The sequence below is a fragment of the Mauremys mutica genome, chromosome 4, assembly GCF_020497125.1.
Source record: "Mauremys mutica isolate MM-2020 ecotype Southern chromosome 4, ASM2049712v1, whole genome shotgun sequence".
NCBI lineage: Eukaryota > Metazoa > Chordata > Testudines > Geoemydidae > Mauremys > Mauremys mutica.
Window position 1 is genome coordinate 1,310,790 of NC_059075.1, and position 20,443 is coordinate 1,331,232.

At 47.1% G+C, this 20,443-nt stretch overlaps 1 protein-coding gene across 7 annotated transcripts in view; it reads left to right on the top strand.

Moving 5' to 3' along the window:
- LRFN5 (leucine rich repeat and fibronectin type III domain containing 5) overlaps positions 1 to 20,443 on the top strand; it is a 177,105-nt gene that overhangs the window by 137,172 nt on the left and 19,490 nt on the right. The window contains exon 1 of one of the 7 annotated variants that reach the window (XM_045015844.1): positions 19,348 to 19,569. The exons of the other annotated variants lie outside the window; for them this stretch is intronic. The gene's annotated coding sequence lies outside the window, so the exon portion shown is untranslated. Of the gene's footprint in view, positions 1 to 19,347; positions 19,570 to 20,443 lie in introns of those variants that run through there. 7 annotated transcript variants of the gene reach the window in all.

The window sequence follows — 20,443 nt, forward strand, 5'->3', positions numbered from 1 at the left end:
GCTCCAAACTGAAACTCCCTCCAGCTGACTCCATTCTGGCCTTCCCCAGGCTCCTCTCCCAGCCTTTGTGTCCTTTGTCCAGTTTCCCGGGCAGAGGTGTTACCTGGCCTCCAACCCCCGTCCTGGGTTCTCATGTTACATGCTCAGGTATCCTCCCTTCCCCAATGCCGGCAGTCCCAGCACAACTCCCCTGCAACCTTCCCAGGTCAATACTCCCCACTCAGTATTCACATAACACATCAAGAACATTCCCACTTTGTCACACACACTGTGATTAGGTGTCAGCTGTAGTACTGTGTCCAGTTCTGGGTGCAACATTTCAGGAAAGATGTGGAAAAATTGGAGAAAGTCCAGAGAAGAGCAACACAAACGATTAAAGGTCAAGAAAACATGACCTATGAGGGAAGATTAAAAATATTTGGTTTGCTTAGTCTGAAGAAGAGAAGGCTGAGCGGGGTTTTCAAGTACATAAAAGGTTGTGACAAGGAGGAGGGAGAAAAACTGTTCTCCTTAACCCCTCCTCAGGATAGGACCAGAAGCAACGGGCTTAAATTGGGGTTAAGTTTAGGTTGGACATTAGGAAACTGTCAGGGTGGTTAAACACTGGAATAAATTGCCCAGGGAGGTTGTGGAATCTCCATCATTATAGATTTTTAAGAGCAGGTTGGACAAATACTTGTCAGGGATGATCTAGATAATATTTAGTCCTGCCATGAATGCAGGGGACTGGACTAGATGACCTCTTCAGGTCCCCTTCAGTCCTACTATTCTATGACTCTATAAAGAACTCAATACAAATGAATGGAGGGTAATATAATCAATACCAATCAATATGGGTTTGTGGAAAATGGATCCTGTCCAAATAACTTGATATCTCTTTGTGGTGAAATTACAAGTTTGGCTGACAAAGGTAATAGTGTTGATGTAACAGACGTAGACATTTGTTAGGCATTGGACTTTGTACTGCATGGAATTTTGATTAAAAAACCCCTAGAATGATATAAAATTAACATGACACACATTGAATGGATACAACCTGGCTAACTGATTGGTCTCAAAATGTAATTATAAATGGGGAATCATCATGAAGCAGGGATATGTTCTTTGCCCTGTACTATTTATCATTTTTATCAGTGACCTGAGAGAAAACATGAAATCACAACTGATAGAACTTTCAGATGACACAAAAACTGAGAGATTGGTAAATAATGAAAAGGACAGGTTCCTGATACAGAGCTAGCTGGATCATTTTGTAAGCTGGGCACAGTAAACAATATGCATTTTAATGGGTAGATGTAAATGTATACATGTAGTATAAAGAAGGTAGGCCATACTTAGGGGATGAGAGACTCTATCTTGGGAAGCAGTGACTCTGAAAAAGATTTGGGAGTTGTGGTGGATAATCAGCTGAAAATGAGGAAAATAGAAAGGTACATAACTCTGGAAAGTCAAATAAAAATATAGGTAGAGAGACCAAAAACAAATTGAAGAGCATCTAGCAAAGATGCAAAAATAAACGGGTGGGGTTTGTTTTTGTTTTTTGCTATCAGAAGGATGAATCCTTCCAAACAATCAATGGTGCTAGTAGACAGTAAAGGTGCTAAAGAAAGACAAGGCCATTGAAGAGAAGCTCAATGAATTTTTTGCATCGGTCTTCACTGCAGAAGATGTGAGGGAGATTCCCACACCTGAGCCTTTCATTTTTAGATGTCAGAACTGAGATACTGTCCCATATTGAGGTTGATAGAAGAGGTTTGGGAACAGTTTGATAAATTAAACTGTAATATGTCACCAGGACCAAAATGGTATTCATCCAAGAGTTCTGAAGGAACTCAAATATGAAATTGCAGAACTGCTAACTGTAGTATGTAACATATCATTTAAATCAGCTTCTGTACCAGATGACTGGAGGATAGCTAATGTGACACCACATTTTTTAAAAAGCTCCAGAGGTGATCCAGACAATTACAGGCTGTACCAGGCAAATTGATTAAAACTACAGAAAAGAACAGAATTATCAGACAAATAGATGTACATGATTTGTTGCGGAAGAGTCAATACAGCCTTTGTAAAGGGAATTCATGCCTCTCCAATCTACTACAATTCTTTGAGGGTGTAAAAAACATGTGGACAAGGGTGATCCAGTGGATATAGTTTCTTGGATGTTCAGAAAGCCTCAGACAAGGTACTTCACCAAAGGCAGTTAAACAGAAAAGGCCAGGCATTGGCAACTTTCTGCAGAAAGCCCATCTGGGTAATCCACTGGAGGGCTGCGAGACATTTTGTTTACATTGGCTGTCCGCAGGCTTGGCCCCTGGCAGCTCCCAGAGCCCACAGTTCACCATTCCCAGCAAATGGGAGCTGCGGGAAGTGGCAGCCAGCATGTCCCTGCGGCCCGCCATTTACTGCAGCTCCCATTGGCCAGGAACGGCGAACTGCAGCCACTGAGAGCTGTGGGGGGAGGGGGTCATGCCTGTGGATGGTCAACGTAAACAAAATGTCTCACGGCCCGCCAGTGGATTACCCTGTTGGGCCATGTGCCCAAGGTTGCCAACCCCTGGAGTAGGCAGTCATGGGATAAGAGGGAAGGTCCTCTCAACTGATTAAAACACAGGACACAAGAGACTGGAATAAAAGATCAGTAAGAGAAGGATTCCCCAAGGATCTGTACTGGGGCCTATGGTGTTCAATTTATTCATACATTATCTGGAAAAGAAGATAATGAGGTGGCATAGTTTTTAGACTGTGCAAAATTTCTCAAGATAACTAAGTCCATCACTGACTGCAAAGAGTTACAAAGGGATTTCACAAAACTAGGTGACTGGGCAACAAAATGGCAGATGAAATTCAATTTTAATAAGTGCAAAGTAACGCATATTGGAAAACAGTTCCTACTATACATACACCGTGTAGGGATGTAAGTTAGCCACTGCCACTGAAGAAAAAGATCTTGGAGTCATCATGGATAGTTAGAAAATATTTGTTCAATGTGCAGCGGGAATCACAAAAGCTAACAATGTTAGGAACTATTAGGAAAGGGATAAATGATAACACAGAAAATATCATAATGCCATTATGTAAATCCATGGTACGTCCACTTCTTTAATACTGTGTGCAATTCTGGTCACTCCATCTCAGAAAAGATATTTTAGAAATGGAAAAAATACAGAGAAGGGCAACAGAAATGATCGGGGGATGGAACAGCTTCAGTAGGAAGAAAGATTAGAGAGACTGGGTCTCTGCCGTTCTAGAAAAGAGACAACTAAGGTGGGATATGTTAGAGGTCTATAAAATCATGAATGGTGTGAACAAAGTGAATAAGGAAGTGTTATTTATTCTTTCACATAACACAAAAACATGAGGCAGCAGTTTTAAAACTAACATGAGGAAGTATTTCTTCACACAACACACAGTCAAACTGTGGAACTCGTTGCCATGGGATGTCGTGAAGGCCAAAAATATAACTAGGTTCAAAAAAGAATTAGGTAAATTCATGGAGGATAGGTCCACCAGTGTCTATTAGCCATGCTCTGGGTGTTCTAAGCCTCTCACTGCTGAAAGCTGGGACTGGATGATGGGATGGATCACACAATAAATTGCAGCAAAGAGTCCTGTGGCACCTTATAGACTAACAGACGTACTACCGGTCTATAAGGTGCCACAAGACTCTTTGCTGCTTTTACAGATCCAGACTGACACGGTTACCCCTAGGATACAATAAATTGCCCTGCTCTGTTCATGCCCTCTGAAGCACCTGGCAGAGGCCACTGTTGGAAGACAGGATACTGGGCTAGGTGGAGCTTTGGTCTGACTCAATATGGGCATTCTTATGTTCTTATGAGCTCTTAGTGTGACACTGGGTCAAAAGAACAAATACAGTCCTGGGATGCATAAACGAGGGAATCTCAAGTAGGAGTAGAGAGGTTATTTTATTTCTGTATTTGACACTGGCGTGACTACTTCTGGAATCCTGTGACCAGCTCTGATGTTCACAACTCAAGAAGGATGTTGATAAAATGGAGTGGGTTTAGAAAAGCACCATGAGAATGATTAAAGGATGAGGAAAACATGCCTTGTAGTGATAGTTCAAAGAGTTCCACCTATTTAACTTAACAAAGAGAAAGGTAAGAGGTGACTTGACTGCAGTCAATAAATGAAAAGTAATGCACATTGGAAAACAACATCTCAAGTATATATATAAAATGCTGGGGTCTAAATTAGCTGTTACCACTCATAAAAGAGATCCTGGAGTCATTGTGGATAATTCTCCGAAAACATCCACTCAATGTGCAGCGGCAGTCAAAAAAGTGAGCAATGTTAGGAATCATTAAGAAAGGAATAGATAAGAAGAAGAAAATATCATATTGCCTCTGTATAAATCCCTGGTACGCCCACATCTTGAATACTGAGTGCAGATGTGGTCACCCCATCTAAAAAAAAGTAATTTGGATTTTGAAGAGGTTCAGAAAAGGGCAGCAAAAATGATTAGGGGTATGGAACGACTGCTGTATGAGGAGAGATTAATAAGACTGGGACTTTTCAGCTTGGAAAAGAGACAACTAAGGGGGGATATGATAGAGGTCTATAAAATCATGACTGGTTATATAAAATGGGTTATAACTGTCTAGGTGGGTAGTACAGCTGAAAAGGATCTTGAGGTTTTAATGGTTCACAAATTGAAGATGGAGCAACAACATGGTGGAGTTGTAAAAATCATTCTGGGCTATATGGCATGTCATATGTCAGACAAGGCAGGTAACTGCCCCACCCTACTTGGCTTTGGTGAGGCCTCAGCTGGAGTCAGGGCCATCCCTAGGGGGATGCAGGGCCCAGGACATAGGAGCCTAGTTTCTAACCTGCTGGGGGGTGCTCCCGCCTGGCTCTGCCCAGGCCCCGCCCCCACTCCCCCCCTTCCCCAAGGCCCCACCTCTGCCCACCTAATATAAAGTGTACAGTACGCACTTTCTGGAGAAAGTTAATAAAGAACTGCTATTTACTCCTTCTTATAACTCAAGAACTAGGGGCCACCAAATGAAATGAATAGGCAGCAGATTTAAAACAGAAGGAAGTATTTTTTCACACAACACACAGTCAACCTGTGGAACTCCTTGCCAGAGGATGTTGTGAAGGCCAAGACTATAACAGGGTTCCAAAAAGAACTAGATAAGTTAATGGAGGATAGGTCCATCGATGGCTATTAGCCAGGCTGGGCAGGGATGGTGTCCCTGGCCTCTGTTTGCCAGAAGCTGGGAATGGGCAATGGGGTGGATCACTTGATGATTCCCTGGTCTGTTCATTCCCTCTGGGGCACCTGGCATTGGCCACTGTTGGAAGACTGGGCTAGATGGACCTTTGGAACTGGAGAAGGGCAAAATATTTAAAAAAGGAACAAAGACGAACATGGGGGATTAAAGACCAGTCAATCTAAATTCCATTCCTGCAAAGATAATGGAATAAATGATTAAACAATCAATTGTAAGCTCCTAGAGGATAAGAGGATTGCAAGGAATAGCCAGCATGAATTTGTCAAGAACAAATTATGCCAAACCAACTTAATTTCCTTTTTTGACAGGGTACTGACCTAGTGAATAGGAGCAAAGCAGTAGATGGGAGATATCCTAATTTTAATTAGGTTTTTGACACAATCCCACCTGACATTCTCAGGAGCAAGCTAGGTAAATGTGATCTAGATGACATTTCTATAAAGGGCTGTACACTTGGTTGAAAGCCCATCCTCAAAGAGTAGTTAGCAGTGGTTTGCTGTCAAACTGGGCAGACCTATCTCATGGGGCCCCACAGGGTCACTCTGCAGCCTAGTAATGGGCTTCATTTTTCAATAATGGCTGGATAAGGGAGTGGAGAGGCCGCTTATACAATTGGTGGATGACTCCAAAGTGGGAGGGGTTGCAAACAATTTGGAGGACAGGATTAGAACTAAAAGCAGCCTTGAAAAAAAGAGAATTGGTCGAAACCAAGATGAAATTAAATAAAGACAAGCCCAAAGTACTGCACTTAGGAAGGAACAATTAAATGCACAACTATAAAATGGGTTATAACTGTCTAGGTGGGTAGTACAGCTGAAAAGGATCTTGAGGTTTTAATGGTTCACAAATTGAAGATGGAGCATCAACATGGTGGAGTTGTAAAAACCATTCTGGGCCATATGGCCTGTCATATGCCAGACAAGGCAGGTAACTGCCCCACCCTACTTCGCTTTGGTGAGGCCTCAGCTGGAGTCAGGGCCATCCCTAGGGGGATGCAGGGCCCAGGACATAGGAGCCTAGTTTCTAACCTGGGGGGGGGGTCTCCCGCCTGGCTCTGCCCAGGCCCCGCCCCCACTCCCCCCCTTCCCCAAGGCCCCACCTCTGCCCACCTAATATGAAGTGTACAGTACGCACTTTCTATTCTTATTTTTGTTACAAATATTTGCACTGTAAAAAGATAATGAAAAGAAATAGTATTTTTCCATTCGCCTCATACAAGTACAGTAGTGCAATCTCTTTATCGTGAAAGTGCAACTTACAAATGTAGATTTTTTCCCCAAATAACTGCACTCAAACAAAACTTTAGAACCTACAAGTCCACTCAGTCCTACTTGTTCAGCCAGTTGCTCAGATAAACACGTTTATTTACATGTACGGGAGATAATGGTGCCTGCTTCTTATTTACAATGTCACCTGAAAGTGAGAGCAGGCATTCACATGGCTTTGTTGCAGCTGGTGTTGCAAGGTATTTATGTGCCAGATGTGCTAAACATTTTTATGTGCCTTCATGCTTTGACTTGCTTCAACTAATCTTTTTTCCAGTGCAAATATTTATAATAAAAATAATAATATAATGTGAGCACTGTGCACTTTCTATTCTGTGTTGTAATTGAAATTTGAAATCAATATATTTTAAAATGTAGAAAAACAGGCAAAATATTTATAATGAATTTAAATTGGTAACCAATTATTGTTTAACAGTATGATTAAAGCTGCAATTAATCACAACTATTTTTTTTAATCTGTGAACTTGGCAGAAGACAGCACATTGGCTATTTGGAACTCTTACATCCAGCTAATTAAAAGGCAAACCAGTGACTGTTGGTTTATTTTATCGGGCTTCTTCTGAGGAGGGCTGTTCTGTAAGACAGTGTAAATGTGGCCACAGTTCAGTTTTTAATACACAGATTGAATGCCTTAAAGTATCAGATGTCATAGTGAAGCTGATTTTTAAAAATCCATTTCATTTGCATGGCCTCTTTATTGGAATTACAAACCTCAGTTCAGGAATTTGAGATTCTCAAACCTTTGGTGTGCCTGGCAGTGTGAGTGTAAATGAAAGCAGTGTGTCTCCTTTCCTTAGGAGAACGCTTTATTTTAAATGCATTGTTTACAAAGCGGCTAGCAGCAGTAAAGCTGTGATTTGCTATGACCCAGGAGCTCGTTTCTGAAATGGTTCTTGTGCTTTGCAGCGATGCGGCATCTGTGAGTTATCTCTGACAACCAGGGGCATGAGGAGGATCGGAAGTGAAAAGGGGAGAAACAAACTGGAGAGTGTGTGTCAGAGTTTACAGCTGCCTCACTTGGGAACCTGGGCCAAGCCTGTTCAGGATTTGGTACAGAAGGTTCGGCTCTGAGTCAGGATCGTGCGTTTACTCCCCCATAGCTCATCTGAGCCGTCACTTCAGACACCATTTGGAAAGCCTCCCTTGCTTCATCATTGCTAGAAAATTCCTATTAGAAAATCCTCTGCTTTCTGTCAGCAAGCTGAAGGTTTGTGCTTCCGTTCCTACAGCCAAGAAACGATGCCCTGGGCAGAGCAAGCTAGTCACAGGGACCTGACTGTGATGGTTGCCTGGCAAAGATACGTGTTTTAGCTGAACAAAGCAAAGATCTCTTGTTATACATGCCAGCAAATCTTTGCAGGATCTACAGATTGTGAAACATGGGCATGGAATTGTGTAACTATTCAGTTTCATTTCAAGCTTTGCTTACATTTATATTACAGTGTTGGGTATTTTTAAAGCAATCATTGCGAATCCTCCAGAACAATATTGCAAATGGAATAGCTCAGTGAGCTACGAACAGCCACGAGGAGTCCACAGGGACCCGCTTTTCAGCAGCCTTCCTAGTCTGAAGAGACTCCAGTGGTAGAGCCCGACATCCTGGCTTCCAACTCTTTATTACTTGGATAGACAAGTGAGGGTGTCGCCAAGGGGTCAGTGCATGTTCTGCGTCTCCCTCGGGGCCCAGTTCTCAGAGGATGTGATTCTGTTACAGCCCAGCTACAGAGCCTGACGCCTGCTTTCAGCGCTGGAGGTCTCTGGCTCAGTCTCAGGTGTTAGACATGAGGGGGTTATAGCAAAGCAAAAGGCACGTGCTGGATACATATAGTCCTTGTGCTGGAGTCGCCAGCTGAAGCTTCTTTCATGTTGTTTCCCAATAGTCACTTCTTGGCTAGATCCTCCTGCTATGCTGTGCCCAGAGGCTGGGGCGGTGCCTAGCTGGACCATTCCAGGAGCAGAGCGGAGACTCAATTCCTCTTGGTAGGGAGGGGAGTAAGTTACTACACTGCTTTTGGTGCTGCACACCTGGCCAGCATGCCGCCCCCTCTGCCTAACCAGCTCTGCCCATGTCCTGAGTCTAGCACGGCTACTTCTGCACAGTCACCGGCTCGGGACATCCCATCTCTGTTGTAAAACCAAACAGTGGAAGGACATTTAGGAGAGAGGGCAGTGTGCTCCTCCTGCCATGCCGGGAGTTCCCCCAAAGAAATGTGATCAGCTGAGAGCACTTCCTACTTCACAGCTGTTCAGCCGTGTCAGAGCTCTTCAGGGAAAGATTTGCTCTGCACTCTGATAGACTTGGTGGGATCTTTAAAAACGCTTAGCAGTAGCTAACTCCATCCAGCTCTGGTGCTCAGCCGTCAGAAAGGATGCTGCCAAATTGGGAAGGGTTCAGAGAAGAGCTACAAGAGTGATTTGAAGGCTGTGAAACCTGCCTTACACAGAGAGAGAAAGAAAGACAATAAGGAAGCTCAGATTATTTAATTTATCCAAAAGAAGGGTTGGGGTGAGTAAGGTGTAAGTTCCGACAGAGGGAAGAGATTTCTGATAGATGAGGGTGGCACAACTCCCTGTCTGGACAGATGCCAATCTGTTAAGAGTGGACCCAACCTTGGTGCATCTAAGCCCCCTAGGTCTGGTTAGTGACTGGTCACTGTTCCCAGCTCTGGGCTTCTCAGACACACTTCCAGGCGCACCCTCTGGTTCTGATCCCCTTGGGAAGTGGGACCCACAGTTTGGCTGCCTAGACCCCAAAACCAGTTCCACAGCTCTCCTGATTCCCCAGCTGAGTATACACACTCCCACACCTGGCTGAGGGTTCTCTGAGTTTCTCAAGAAATGTGACAGGCAAACAAGGAATATAAGAAGGCCAATGGCATATTGGGTTGTACTAGTAAGAGCTTTGCCAGCAGGTTGAGGGAAGTGATTATTCCCCTCTATTCGGCACTGGCGAGGACACAACTGGAGTACTGCGTCCAGTTTTGGTCCCCCCACTACAAGAAGGATGTGGGAAAATTGGAAGGAGTCCAGTGGAGGGCAACAAAAATGATTAGGGAGCTGGAGCACACGACTTATGAAGAGAGGCTGAGGGAACTGGGATTGTTTAGTCTGCAGAAGAGAAGAGTGAGGGGGGATTTGGTAGCTGCCTTCAACTACCTGAAGTGGGGTTCCAAAGAGGATGGAGCTCGGCTGTTCTCAGTGGTTGCAGATGACAGAACAAGGAGCAATGGTCTCAAGTTGCAGTGGGGGAGGTTTAGGTTGGAAATTAGGAAACACTATTTCACTAGGAGGGTGGTGAAGAACTGGAATGGGTTACCTAGGGAGGTGGTGAAATCTCCATCCTTAGAGGTTTTTTATGTCAGGCTTGACAAATCCCTGGCTGGGATGATTTAGTTGGAGATTGGTCCTGCTTTGAGCAGGGGGTTAGACTAGATACCTCCTGAGGTCCCTTCCAACCCGGATATTCTATGATTCTAAGCTTAGTAAAGGGATTTCTTAACCACAGGCACTTTACACTTGAAATCACTAGAGAGATACAAATGTTAACACCAAACAGTCCTGAACACAATCTCTTCCTGTGAACCCTGGCTCTGGTCAGCATCCATATCCTAGCCAGCCCTTCCTGCCTTCTCTTTCCTTAGCCTGATTTTCCTGGAGATGGAGGTCGGGGAGTGGGGGGACGTTCCAAGAAAGCATTCCTCCTTAGTACCGGCTCTGACCCCTTTGGCCAGGGATCCAGGCTGCTGCCCCCAGCCATGCTTCTGGATAGAAATCTCATCGTTCTTGTGGATGGATCGGTCACTGAGAGACAATCAGAGCTGATGGCCCTTGGCTGATCTGTGATAGCTTCTCAGACAGTTGTTCCATTATGTGTCCAGCCCCTGCTACACAGTGTACAAAGCTCTGCTAGCTCACAGGGGAGGCTGCTTTCCAACATGAAGGTTACTATTCAAAGTGGAGCCCTTGAAAAGAAAACCTGTGGTGGTGTCCTGTGCCAGCTGACTCAGGCGTGTGGGACGGTTAAGGGACGGTTTAACTGTGTTGTAGACAGTTGGGTTCAGGCTGCAGCCCGGGCTCTCCTACCCTGCGAAGTGGGAGGCTCCTCCCAAGCTGGAATATCTACACACCAGTTACACAGCCCCTTAGCCCAAGCCCTGTGAGCCCGAGGCCAGCTGTGGTTATCTAATTGCTGTGTAGACGTAGCCTCTGGGTTCTTCAATCCACCAGACAAAGGTATAACAAGATCCCATGCCTGGAAGCTGAAGCGAGACAAGCTCATCTAGAAATAAGGAATTTTCAAGATTCAACATGCATTAGATTTAGTTGGGTTTGGTCCTGCTTTGAGCAAGGGGTTGGGCTAGATACCTCCTGAGGTCCCTTCCAAACCTGAGATTCTATGATTCTATGAACAGTAAAGGCAACTGACCATTGGAACAACTTACCAAGGGGTGGGGTGGATTTTCCATCCCTTGCAGTCAAGACTGGATGTCTGTTTGAAGAGATGCCGCAGCTCAACTAGAAGTTCTGGGCTTGATGCAGGATTCACCAGGTGAAATTCTCCGGCCTGTGCTACACAGTAAGTGAGGCTAGATGACCACAATGTTCCCTTCTGGCCTTAACTGCTGTGACTCTGTTAGCTCTGCTCCCATGCAAATCAGTGGTGAAAGGCCCATTGGTTCAGTGGAACAGAGTTAGGCCTGTGCTGAGCACTTTTGAAAGTCTCAGCCTCCTTACTTACCTTTAGCATCAGGGTTTTCAGCTGTTCCTCTCAGGAGTGTCAGCCAGACGGGGAGTGTGATGGACCCTGCGTGTGAGGCACAAAGGCTGCAGAGAGATTCCTGCCTCCCCATCCTGCTCAGGAGCCCGCGTATCCCCAGAGACTGAAGGAGGGCAGCAGCCCTGCCAGCAGGCGGCTCCCCACAGCAGACCAGGCAGGACGAGTGGGGACAACAGCAGGTGCTTCCTCTCTACAAGGGTGATGGACTCCATGCTGGTGCACGATCCCATATACCCGGGAGAGGGCAGAGTCCAGCAGCCAGCACTGTCCTGCCCCTGTGCTCCTCCTCTGCTCCCCCAGTGATTGGGCTGTGAATTCAGAATCACAAAGTAGCTCTCAGGATCAGAAAAGGTGAAAGAGGAAATAGTCCCATCACACCTGGCCAGCTGTAGCCTGGGGGAATGAGGAGGGTCTCTCTTCAGCATCCCTGCAGCCTTGGCCATGCTGGATTTCCTGATGGAATTTGGCTTTTAATACAAGTGTTGTAGTGCCCTGGAATTTGAGAAACATGTAAGCTGCTTCTGCATCAACATGAGCTAGATACGATGGCAGGATTTCCTTCTGTGAGCAATGGCTGAGCCGCTCGGCAAGGGCAGAGGGAGGCAAAGAAGAGACAACGGAGAAAGGGACAGGGAGAGAGAAGATAGAGAGGGAAGGAAACAGACAGATGTAGGACATCTGCCAGCAGCAGCCTGGCAGAGCTGAGCAGAGCAGGAGAGCTTAACGCCCCATTTCTGTTTAAATGGTCCTGGGTGCCAGGGGTGCTTTAAAGGTTCTGAGGCTGGGACCCTGAACTTTCCATCCCTGCTGCACATGGGATCCAGTTCTATAACCTCAGAAATACCTCAGCCAAACACAAGTTACGGGGCTCAGTACAGGGGTAACTGGTGAGATGTAAGAACTTGTGCTCTACAGGAGATCAGACGAGATGATCCAGTGGCCCCTTCTGGCCTTAAACTCTATAGATCTGTGAAACACCAGCTTCTTCCTTTCCTCCCGCTCACCTCCTCTGAGCAGCTGCGGTACTGCCTGCCAAGCCTTGGCTCCTGAGCCCGAGGACCAGAGCCTCCCATTGGTTCCCAGAGCTAGCTGCATCTCGCCTGTTTCCAGATCCCTTCCCGTCCCCGCTGGCACGGCCGCTTTCTGGTGTCTGGATGTAGCTTGCGCCCCCTCTGGAGGTTCATGCGACTGACTCTGTGAGGAGTGTGCACACCGGGCACCCTGAGTCCCAGCGCCTTCCCGGATCAGGCTGGGCGCTGCCGATTGGACATGCACAAGCATCAGCTTGAGTTTGCAGGCAGCTCCAGACTCCAGGCTGAGGTCTGGGCTCCCTCAGCAAGCTCCTCCCCTGGGGCCTCCCCTTCTCCGCTCTCCGGTCTTGAGGTCAGGGATCTTCCCGCCGCTGGACTCGCAGGGCCAGGAGGGATGGAGTGTGCCAGTGGGACCTCAAAGCTGAACTACCACCATACATTCCGATAACTCCTGTTCCCATGCCAAGTTCTTACACTAAGCTAGGAGACCTTTGCCTTTTCTGGCTGCGGAGTCGCTCTCTCACGGCGCACCCAGTCTAGACCTGGACGATGGCAGTTCCAGCTCCTGGGTCACGGGTAAGTCAGAAGGAAATGATTTTGAATGCTTTTGGGTCAATGTCCTAACGGATAAAGCATAAGAGATGGTGAATTACTTGGCGTCTGCTACAGACCCCCAAATCACTCTAGGGAACCTATCTATAATGTGTAGGGGGGAAACAACCTGTGTGATCATGGGAGATTTCAGTTTCAGTGGCATACACCGGAGGTCTCATGCTGCCAGTACTAAAACATCCTTGGAATCTCTAAACATGAAAGATGACAATTTCCTAACTCAAAAAATCTTGCATCCAACATGAAGGAATTCTATATTAGATCTTGTCTTGACAGATAAAGGGGAACTGATCACAGCACTGAAAATTAATGGTAACTTAGGTACAAACGATCATGACCTGGTCACATTTCTAATGTGCAAAAAGAATATAGTCCAGACCAGTGATATGTCTATGTGATGCTTTAAGAGAGCCAGTTTCACAACACTAAAAACAATTATGAACCACATCAGCTGGGAGGAAGAATCTAACCAGAAAAACGTGAATGATAATTAGGAATCATTTAAGAACACCCTATTAGATAGCCCCAAAGCCGCAGTTCCCCAATTGAGGAAGGAGACTGTGCTGGCTAAAAACAGACCTGGTTTAGAAGGGAAGTGAAGGCAGCTGTAAAAAATAAATGAATAAACATAATATATAACAAATGGCAGAAAGGGGAAGTTGATGGTAATGAATGTAAATCAAAAGTTGTTAGATGTAGAAAATTGATGAGAGAAACATGGACACAAGGAGAAATCTATGGTCATCTGAGTTAAGGACAATAAGAAGGAATTTAAATATATATATATATTAGGGGGGGGGAAAAGGAATCCTGACACTGGTACTGCACTGTTACAGAAAGGAAATGGAAGAATGATCAATAATAATGCAGAAAAGGCAGATGTGTGCAATACATATTTCTGTTCTGTAATTGGGGATAAAAGAGATGATGCAGTCTCATGGCATGGTAATAACATACTTTCCATTCCACTAATATCTCGGAAGCATGGTAAACAGAAGTAACTAAAGTTAGACATTTTAAAATCATCAGGCCCTGATACCTTGCATCCAAGAGTTTTAAAAGAGCTGGCTGATGAGCTCGCTGGACTGTTAATGTTGATTTTCAATATATCTTGGAGCACTGGGGAAGTTCCAGAAGACTGTAAGGAAGCTAATGTTGTGCCAATATTCAAAAAGGGTAAATGGGATGACTTGAGTAATTATTGGTCTGTTCAGCCTGACATTGATCCTGGGCAAAATAAGGGAGCGGCTGATACAGGACTCAATTAATAGTGAACTAAAGAAGAATAATGTAATTAACGCAAATCAAAAGGGGTTATGGAAAATAGATCCTATTAAACTAACTTGATTTTTTTTATGACAAATTTGGTTGATAAAGGTAAAGGTAATAGTATTGCTCTAAGATATTTAACTTGGCACCTCATGATATTTTGATTAAAAAGCTAGAACTATATACATTTAGCATGGCACCCATTAAATGGCTTAAAGGCTGGCTAATGGATAGGTTTCAATATGTTATTGTAAATGAGGAATGATCATTGAGTGGCTGTGTTTTCAAATGAGGTCCCCCAGGGACTGGGTCTTGGCCCTATGCCATTTAACATCTTAATCAATAACCTGGAAGAAAACATGAAATCTTCACTGATAAAGTTTGCAGGTAACACACAAATTGGGGGTGTGCTAACTAATGAAGATGACATGTCATTGATTCAGAGTTCAGAGTAGCAGCCGTGTTAAGCTTATGCTCAGATAAATTTGATAGTCTCTAAGGTGCCACAGGTACTCCTGGTCTTGATTCAGAGTGTTCTGGATCACTTGGAAAACTGGGCGCAAGCAAACAAAATGTGTTTGAATTTTGCTAAATATAAACGTACACATCTAGGGACATAGAATGTGGGCCATTCCTACAGGATTGGGGACTCTGTCCTGGGAAGCAGTGACTCTGACATAGATTTTGGGGCCATGGTGGATAATCAGCTCCCGGTGCGATACTGAGGCCAAAGGAGCTAATGCAATCCAGGGATGCATAAACAGAGGAATCACAAGTAGGAGTAGAGAGGTTATTTTACCTCGATATTTGGGGGGGGTGAGGTCACTGCTGGAATAACTGTGTCCTGGTGTGCTGAATTCAAGATGGCTGTTGATAAATTGGAGAGGGTTCTGAGAAGAGCTATGGGAATGATTAAAGGATTAGAAAATCTGTTTTATAGTGATAAATTCAAAGAGTGCAATCAATTTAGCTTAACAAAGAGAAGGTTAAGTGGTGACAATCAAACTCTGTAAGTATCTGCATAGGGAACAAGTATTTAGCAGTGGGCTCTTCAGTCTAGCAGAGGAAGATGTAATACGGTGCAATGGCTGGACGCTAACGCTAGACAAATTCAGACCGTACATAAAGCATACATTGTATAACAGTGAGAGGAATTAGCCATTGGAACAACCGAGCAGGGGTCCTGGTGGATTCTCCATCGCTGACTATTTTTAACTCAAGATTGGATGTTTAATGTGGAGTATGGGAACCATATTCTCCTACTTAGCCTCCCAGAGTGAGGGGGCGGGGGAGACAGGCCAGCTGGGAATGGCAATGTAGATAGGAGGAAAACGCCTGGAGCAGGAGAACGAGGAGGGGAGTAGAAAAGAGGGGCCAGAAGTAGGAAAGGGGGAGGGAGTCATGGGCACGGGGGAGGGACCATGCAAGGAGAAAGGCAGGAGGCAAAGGGGACGACTGCCAGTCTTTCCTGACAGGCCCTTCCCATGCCCCAGTCCCCAGCTAGCAACAGAGTCACTGTGTTCTGGGGAGCCTGTGTGTCAGGCGCTTCTGAGGTCAAACCCTGCCTCTGCCACTGAGGCACCATGTGGCCTTGGGAAAGTCACTTGACTCTCTGCCTCAGGTCTCCCAGCAGTGATGTCACTGGCATCTGTGTGACTGGCATGCCTAGAGGCCTGGGCCAGGCCCTGTATTTCTGCCCAGGGCTCAGAAAAGGTCTGGCACGTTACCAATGCAGAGGGTTGCTGCTTTCCCGAGGGCCAGGAGTTGTGGTGAGCTGGGAGCAGGGGCAATGGGGAGCAGGGTGGGCACATGGAGGTGGGGAAGAAATGATCATTATTAGGAATACTGAATGAGAGGCGGATGGAGGGAAAGGACCAGGAAAGGGAGAGAAATAACAGAACACTCAATAGACTGGGTTTTTTTAAACACTGTTATTAAACAGTCTGGTAGCAAAGCATTGCAGAGAACTAGCCAGTCACGGTTGCTTTTGGCCAGCAGCTGTGTGGGAGAAGGCCTCAGACCCCAGCCTGTGGGTGCCGACAGCAGTGCTATTGCCCCCTTGGCTGGCTTTGTGTTCACATCACTGCCCCTGGTCGAGGGCAAGTGGGGACGTTCCGAGGGAGTTTGGGGTCAGAGGTTCTCCTGGCTTCGTAGCTTGCCAGTGGGAAACGTTACACGTAAATATGAGAGAGGTTTAACACCGAATCTTCCCTCTGATTTGCAAACTGGCCCCAGCAATATCCACATTTTCTGGGTAAGGAGCAGCAGCCCCATCCCTTGGTTTTTATACCAATACAGAGGCTCCTTCCGGTCCAGTCCAAGATTGCGTCTACACGTCCCCCTGGCGGTGTGCACTCCGGCTCGAGGAGGCTTGCCTGCACTCTCTCTAACCAAGCTAGTGCATTAGAACTAGGAGTGTAGACACAGCAGTGGGAGTAGTGAGAGGGGAGAGCCACCCCGAGAACGATCCCATCTGGGTGCTGGGTACGTACAGGGGGCAGCTAACCCCATATGCAGCCGTGGCAAGGCTCAGTTTTGAGTGTGCTAATTAGATCAGATCTAGTGCTGGAATGCCTCTGAATCACATACTCTGTGTGGTGGCAGCGGGAGCTGGCCAGGAAAGGGAAGCTCTGGCTCATGGGAATTCTGGGACGTTGACAGTTTGTTTCACTTTCTTTGTTCTGCGTCGACACTGCGGGATTTTCTGCCCAATGGAACCATCCGTTTCAGTACCCAGCTGCCTGGCTACCGGACAGGCAGTGTGCCCTTGGGTGCCTGACCCGCCCACAGCCCAGCCTGCTTTCCATTGAACATTTTGATGGATTTGACATGTGCCGATGGAAAGTTCAATTCTGTCCAATCAGCACATTCACACAGAAACCGGTCAGAGTGGCTGGGATGGCGCGAGTGGCAGCTGCAGCCATTGGGCGGTCACTGCTGTGCATACGGCTCACACACAGGCTTCGAGCCTTGCATCGGGACATAACTCCGTTCAGATGCAATTCTCCCCTGCTCCCCACCCTGTGCTGCATTCTGCCAAGGCCGTGCTTCCTCACCATGTCATGCTGGGACTGGGGATGGCAGCCACCAGCACCTGCGCATTCCCGCTCCTCTTGAGCGCTACTCTAGTGCTGGGTATTTGGAGCAGGGATAATGTGCAGTGTGCCCCTGGGTGTGTCTGTGCAATGTACCCCTGGGTGTGTCTGTGCAGTGTGTCCCATGTGTTTCTGTGCAGTGTGCCACTGGTGTATCTGTGCAGTGCACTCTCGGGTGTGTCTGTGTAGTGTGTCCCTGGGTGTGTCTGCACAGTGTGTACTGGTGTATCTGTGCAGTGTGCCCCTGTGCCTATCTGTGCAGTGTGCCTTGGGTGTTTCTGTGCAGTGTGCCCCCGGGCGTGTCTGTGTAGTGTGTCCCTGGGTGTCTCTGTGCAGTGTGTACCAGATGTGTCTGTGCAGTGTGCCCTGGATGTGTCTGTGCAGTGTGCCCTGGGTGTGCCTGTGCAGCATGCCCCTGCATTTATCTGTGCAGTGTGCGCCAGGTGTGTCTGTGCAGTGTGCCCCACATGTTTCTGTGCAGTGTGCCCCGGGTGTCTCTGTGCAGTGTGCTCTGGGTGTGTGTGCAGTGTGCCTCAGGTGTGTCTGTGCAGTTTGTGCTGGGTATCTGTGCATGTCCAGCACATTGTTGTCATTGCTGTATTATATAAATAATAGCATGCTTAGACACAGGAGCAACGGTGAGAATATTTAGGACACAGGATGAAAACAAAGCTGCCTGGATACACGTTGGTTGGGAACATGCATACATGCTCTAATATCTATTGGCCTTGACACAACAAGATCAGAGGAAAACACTGAACAAGATTTATGGACACTAAATCTGTACTAAACAGGTGCAAACAAGCATCATCATGAATTAAGCTTCTTAGTTGTTGTCTAGAAAGGTTATTTTTGTGGTGTTCATTTAGTCCCTGTTCAGCATCTGAATTCCCACCGCGTTGATTCCATTTACAGGAGTACAATCTTTCCAACATACCGTATTTATCGGCGTATAACACGCACAGGCGTATAACACGCACCTTCATTTTAAGGGGGAAATTTCAGGAAAAATTTCAGGGTGCGGCGCCTTGGGAGGGGGCGGCGGGCGGGCCGCGCCGTTCGCGGGGAGGGGGGCTCGGGCCGGGCCGCTCGGGAGGGGGGCGGGGGCTCGGGCCGGGTCGGGCCACGCCGCTCGGGAGGGGGGCAGGGGGTAGTGCCGCTCGGGGGCGAGGGGGGACGGCATCTCGGGCCGCTCGGGAGGGGGTCGGGGACTAAGGCCGCTCGGGGGCTCGGGCCGGGCCGGGCCGCGCCGCTCGGGAGGGGGGCGGGGGCTAGGGCGGTGCTCCGCGGGTTAGGGCCGCTCGGGGGGGGGGACGGGGACGGGGTCTCGGGCCGCTCGGGAGGGGGGCGGGGGCTAAGGCGGCTCTGGCCGGGCCGGTCGGGAGGGGGGCGGGGGCTAGGGCCAGGGCCGCTCGGGGGAGGGAGGGAGGACGGGGTCTCGGGCCGCTCTGGAGGGGCGCGGGGGCTAAGGCAGCTCGGGCCGGGCCGCTCGGGAGGGGGCTAGGGCCGGGCCGCGCCGCTCGGGAGGTGGGGGCTCGCGCAGGCCGGGGCTCGGGGCTCAGGCCCCGCCGCTGGGGGGGGGGAGAGGGCGGGGGCTCGGGCCGCTGCGGGGGGGGCTAGGGCCGCGCTGCTCGGGAGTGGGGCAGGGGCTAGGGCGCCGCTCCGCGCCGCTGGGGGCGGGCGGCGCTTTTCTTTTCTGCCTGGGGTGGTTATATCGGCGTATAACACGCACACATCATTTGCCCCCTATTTTCAGGGGGGAAAAGTGCGTGTTATACACCGATAAATACGGGTATATTACTTACATAAAAGGCCTAAAACTTAATCCTCAGAATGTATTTAAACATCACCCTCGAAGTTCGCTTGCTGTCAAAATTAATGCAAAAAATGATGCTCCGTGGAGCTACAAAAGGTTTTATCCTAAAATTTTACTATTTCTGACAGGAACAGTCTGCTTCCCATGAGTTTAAGGCTAGCAGAAAAGGGAACTAATTTAATTGGTGCATTTATAGTCCAAGAATGGCCAGTTGTCTCTGAAGGAGTCCAGTATAAATTGGTGTAACATTGGATTCTATAGAGAAAGAATTACACTCTCAGCTGGCTGTAAAAAATAAATTTGTTTTTATATCCTTTTCCAGTTGTCAGATAAATGCTGATTCTCTAGAGCATGTATTATGGGAGAGCCATTGGCTGAGAGATTGATTCAGTGATGAAGGACCATTTTCTAGTCCCCAGGTGATATGCTCTTCTCTGTTTAAAAATACAACCTGCCTAAAAGGAATTTGTTAGAGAGGAAAACCTCAGCACCTACATAGAAGCGCAAATACTGTCTGGCTAACGAATGATATAGCAACAGTTTATGTTGAGTAAGAACTTTTTAATTCAAGATCATAAATAGATAGCTCAGTATATAGACTTTGTTAGAAATAAACCTTCTGCAGGAGTTCATCATGTGTTGGACATGGTCATCAGCACTAAGAATCATCAACCTCATCCTCAAGGCCGTGTTAATTTTTTAAACTATAATTCATTGGGTGAAGCCCTCTTGCCTGAGGAACTCAGTGGTCTGAGTCCGAGGTTTGGAACTGCTTACATTAGCTTCAGAAGGACTTTTAGGTGCTCAGCGTTTCTGAGGAACGGTGCTTAGGGGCTTGATATCATCACTGATTGTCTTTGCATCTTACAGACTCTTATTCCATTTCATTTCCCAGTTCATGGACAGACCGGATTACTTCTTCCCCGTTCAAAGTTCCCAGGGTTTGCCTAACAACTCTCACAAGCTTTGAACCCTGGACAGCTGTGAAACAGCTTGTATGTTTGCATATGCAGGGCTGCGGGAGCCATGTCAGTCCCTGGATATTAGAGAAACAAGGTGGGCAAGGTGCTGTCTGTTACTGGACCAACTTCTGACTATCTCACCAGCAGTAGTTGGTTCAATAAAAGCTGTTACCTCACCCAACTGGTCTCTGTGTGTTTGTGGCCATTTCAAATGTACTGTCTTTATGGTAGTATATTTATGGAGCTGGTGAAGTGGTTGTGTAATTCTGGTGTATGCCGATCTGCTAGAACCCAGTTCTAAGACTAAGGCTGTAATTGTACTGGCAGAATT